The following is a 5175-nucleotide window of genomic DNA, read 5'->3' as shown; positions in this document are numbered from 1 at the left end:
TTATATGTGTAATACAGTGTGCTGTGTTTTAAGTACTTCATTGGATTATGTATCCTTCCTGTGTGTTGTCAGCTAGAAAGGTAACTTCTCTGCCACAGTTGTTTTTTACCTGATGAACGTAGTTCAGTGGCTGCCTGTGAAGACGCTTGTTCCGTATGTGAAGAAGAAAGCTGCAGATATACTTCATGTCATCTTAAAGCTAGGAGAATATTGCAAGGTGTCCAGTACTCCAGTGTTGCTGCATCTGTATTTCAGTAGGTATAAATCGTAAGGAAATTTATTTATAGAGGTAAATTACGCTATTTTTGTTTTAACCACAAAGTGAATTAATTTAAGTAAATCTTAATTGTTTGTATTTCTTTCACTGCCAACACTAGAATTCCTTCATGTTGTAAGGCAGTCATCTGTTTGGGAGTTAAATCCTTGTCCTAAAAAATATTTTTAAGTGCTCATCAGTGTAACTTTCTTCCCGTAACCTTTTTCTGTTCCATGCTTTCATGTTTGTCTACTGCAGAAAATTCAGCTTGGATGCTTCAGACTGCCCTGTGTCAGTTGCTGATTAGTGGATGCACAGAGAGGAAACAGATTACCAGAATTTACAGTGGGTGTTAGAGTAAGGAATCAGGAAATCCTTTCAACTCTTGCTCCTTAAGTCTAAGACAAAACTATTGCTATTCTCCAGCACTGGTTTTTGGAGTAGTTGAAACAGAATTTCAAATAATGTTCTAAGACAGGCTCTTAATATTAGTTTTGTTTTTAAACTGAAATTTGCTTTCCTCCATTTCCCCTCATTCTAAAGACTGTACTTGTGAATTCCTTCTCATTCTCTACTATGTGTGTGTCCCTCAAACCAATTCCCTCCCTTTTCTGCTTTCCTCTCCTGCCTCTAGGTCCCACCCCAGTTTCTATTTCACCACCAGGCCTTCATGTCAAAGAGAAAGAGTTTGGCTTGTGTTGCTGCAGGAGTGTCCCAGTATGTGCCTCCCCAAAGAGCAGCTGGTATGTGGTGACTTAACACAGTGGGCCAACAGGAGGAGAGATTTGGTACAAACACCAACACTCCTTCCAGTCCTTTGAACTATTCACACCAAGGGCTGGCAAATCTTTAAAGTCCTGAAGAGAAGGGACAAGCATTGATGTTAAACTGTGTCAAAGCAAACCAATATTGTAATAGTTGAAATTTTTGCCAAATCTTTCGCTGTGTGACATAACTTGTTTTTACTGTCTTTTTTATGAGCTTGTCAATATTTTTACTCTATAACCCACTTTATGATCAGTGTGTAAACAGTGTATGTTTACAGCAGATTGGCAGAATTGCTGAAACTTGACTTTACACTGTGATCCAGCAGTTGTTACTCTAAAGGAAAAAAGTTACGTCCTGAAAGAAAAATAAAACAGAGGATTATGAACAACTTAAGCAGCATTTTTAAAGGAAGACAACTAGAAATGTGCAGTTACTTTCTAGCGGAATAGTAAGTGGAGCTGCTTTAGCTATCAAGTGCTTTTTCCCTATGTTTTAGTATGAATTTTGCATAGAAGTGTCCATTTTATGCAGAATGTTTAAAAATGTTCCCAAGTCCACATGTGGTTGGACGATACAGATGTTACTTAAGAGAACTTAGGAATGAACCAAAGATTGTAGAGTGGACCTGTTCTGTCTGGACTTTGGAGGACTTTGGAGAAGTTGTCCTATTTTGGGGGACTGTAGTAAGAAAAAGGTAGGAAGTTAGGCTTCAGAAATTGTGTGGCAGCCTAAACGAAGCCTTCCTTGGTGCATTTGTACTGTGCTGTGCAGGCCATGTGCTTCAGAGTCTCATTTAAAAACTGTTTGCAATGTTCTTTCATTATTTTTAATGCAGTTGAGACACAAGCTGTTGCTGAAAAATTACGTTTGCACTACTGAGAATATTCGTGCCAGTACCACTAAAGCTTGTATAAGCATGCAAACAAAACAGTCTACAACTATAATGACTGCTGTAGAAGGGAGGAAATGCGAGCAGTCAGCAATACAGCAGTACATAGAAATTGTTAAAAAAACCCAAAACAACAAGTCTTTAATATAAAATCTCAAAATGGAGATTATGTCTAGTTATAGTTTGCAGTTGTAACTAGTTATTTCAAAAGATGCAGTTCTGTACCCTTTCATGTGGACTTTTTTCTTTGTTACAGTTCAGAAAATTATTTATGTAAATTAAGTGAACTAATTCTTCCATAGCGCTTCAAAAATTGCTGGCACAAAGCTAATTTTCTTGGTTTTAATGTATGGGGTTTTTTTAAAGCTAGTTACATTAAATTGCACAGGGTGAGATACACTTGATCTTTTGATGAGTGCATCCCTTGCCTGTATCATATTTGATGGTAAATTGGTGTAGTGCTGATCGCTCTGTTTAAACTGAAACACAACTGCAGTCTTGTGCAAGGGACAAGACTGTCCCTTGCTTTGCCAGGTTTGTGCATTTCTTTATCAAACTGGAAACTGAGAATGTCAGTTAAAAATTCGGTGGGACTGAAGCACAATCCCAGGGACAGCAAGATGTCCCCAAGCACCAGTCAGTTCCTGCTGCTGTGTGAGGAGGCACTGACTGCTGCTCCTGCAGTCCGTGAGCTGTTTCCTCCCTCAGAGCCAGAGCTTTCCTGTTCTCAGCCTCACAGTAACCACCTTGTGCTGTAGTCACGGCGTATGTAGCTCAGTGCCTCAGAGAACTGATCTGAAGTGTGTTTGAAAGCAATATGTAAGTGTACCAGAGGGGGGAAAATAGCTCATGGTCTTCCCTTGTGAATGCAGAAAAAAGTAGTACTTGCAGAACACAGCTTTTCCTGCTCTACCCCAGAACTCATCCTCCTCCAGGGAATTTGTGAACCCTAAGACACAAGGTAAAATGAGGGCACGGATTACTGGACTAGCTTTGTGAGCGTGTGTTTAAGTGTACATACAGGCTTGAAATAACTTCTAAAGGCTCATGCATTCTCTTGTATTGACAATAGATACTGACATTTTACTGATACCGTACAGCCTATATATACATGGAATGCTGAAATTAGTATTGGCAGTAGCTTTACAGACTTTATCAAAAAGAGACTGTTATTTGATGCTGGAATTTCTGGGTACTGCCATCAACTCAGAGGCAGAAATTCGTACTGAGGAGGGTAGATGGAATTTAAGGTGGTGTAGACACTATTACCTGTAAAAAGATGTGTTGCTGTTTGCTAATTTCTTAACACAGACACCGTGTTTCAGTTGTTGCCCTGTTGGGTTGGTTGTTATTTAGAAAGAAAAAAAGGCAATGGTTACATTTTAACCCTTTGTTCTATCTGGTGGTTGGAATTTTAGCCTGAAACTTTGCACTTTGTACATGAAATCCCACACTACAGGCTTTTATTGCAGTGTTCTTTGTCAAATGCCCTGAAGAATTTGCAGTGGTCCCCTAACAATGTCTGATTTGTAATAGTGTCAGTCTAGCAAGTGGATTTTAGATTAATGTAAACACAAACAAAAGCAGTCCTTTAGCTGCCTTTTCTGGAACTGTTGATTTATTGAAACAAATAAAGTATTTTTGGACACACCTCTAGGGGCATAGTAGACTCATTGCTTTTCTGATAGACAAAAATGTCTATTCCTGCTTTTAGGACTTTGCTTCTAATAGAAAATCTAAAGATATACGTACTATACTTTATCAAAGCAGCAGCCATGAAAGGCTTTTTTTGGGGTTGTTTGTTTCATTTGGGGTTTTTTGTTTTTGTGGTTTTGGGGTGTTTTATGTGTTTTGGTTTTGTTGTTTTTTCTTTTTGTTTGTTGTGGGGGGTTTTGTTGTTGTGGTTGTTGTTGTTCAACTTGAACTGAAGGATACCAGTGACAAAATTAAACTTCACACTTTGAGAGTCAATGTAATGGAAATGTAAAGAATTGTTACATGTACTTCTTTTGCTGAAAATAGTAATTTTCCTACTGCAGTATTTATCTAAATTATTAAAATGCATATCCAGACGTCTGTGAACTCAGCATTTTGCGAAATTTGAATTTGGTACAGTTCTGTAGTCACCTAGCATAAAACTAGCCTTCCATTTTGATGGTGTATGTACTTTTAGTATAATTCTTCTTACCCTTGAAAAATTCATGTCATTAGCAACACTGTTCTAACAAAACTTTGCTGCACAAAACCCAAAAGTAATCTTCACCTGCCTTTTTTTTTTTTTTTTAAGATATGTGAAAATGTTTTCTAGTTTTAGTATGAAATTTCACAAAAGTAATAGCAGTAATAAAATAAAATAAAAGTGATGAGTTTAGATAGCAAAACTACATAAAGGTACATTTTGTTAAAAATTGAATTAGTGTCTTTCCTTAATCATAAAGTCATTGTTCAAATAAAACTAATAGGGTAGTTAACATGAGTATGTTCAGAAGAGAGATCTTGAACTGCTATATATGCATGTGATTAGTTTAAAATTTATATTTGTATTCATAGAAGTGCTAACACATTAAAAAGACTAAATAAACTGAATTAATGCAGCACCCTAACTTCGAATTTAAATTCTGCAACACGTCAAGCACTTAAGGAAACTTGCTATTTTTGGCAGAAGGTTAGACATTGCTACATATATCCCCATTATAAAAAGTAGTTTGTATGTGGCTTTAGCCATAGCTGCTAATGAAAAGAATGGTTGGAAGGATTGGAAAACTTACAAATGTTAATTTATGAACAGTGGTAGGAGGAACTTGCTCATAGCTGTGTTCTTTCAGATAAAATAATTGTTGATTATACTGGCAGTATTGTGCATGTAGCATTTATCAGAGTATTTTGTAATTATTCTCAGTCTTTCAGACATTTTGTAATTTATACTTCTTAACAGGGAAGATGATCCAGTTGTCAGCTGGAAGAATGAGTTCTTGATACAAAATGTACAGCTTGTGCACTAAAGTACTTCTCAGAAATAAATACTTTTTTGCATATCTGTTAGTGTACTCCATGTCTGCCACATGTACTTTTTGCAGCATTAGCATCTTCTGCATTTTGAGAAATACTCACTTCTAAGTCAAAGGGTGCAACCTGTGCATGCAAATTCAAAATTGGAAGGGACCCATAAGGATCATCAGCCCAAGAGGGGATCAAACCATGACCTTGTCGTTATTAGCACCGTGTTGTAACCAGCTGAGCTGATCTCAGGGTCAGTGTGCTT

Source organism: Myiozetetes cayanensis, unplaced genomic scaffold (genome assembly GCF_022539395.1).
Source record: "Myiozetetes cayanensis isolate MyiCay16 unplaced genomic scaffold, myiCay2020 scf9, whole genome shotgun sequence".
Classification (NCBI taxonomy): Eukaryota; Metazoa; Chordata; class Aves; order Passeriformes; family Tyrannidae; genus Myiozetetes; species Myiozetetes cayanensis.
This window is presented reverse-complemented; position numbering follows the sequence as displayed.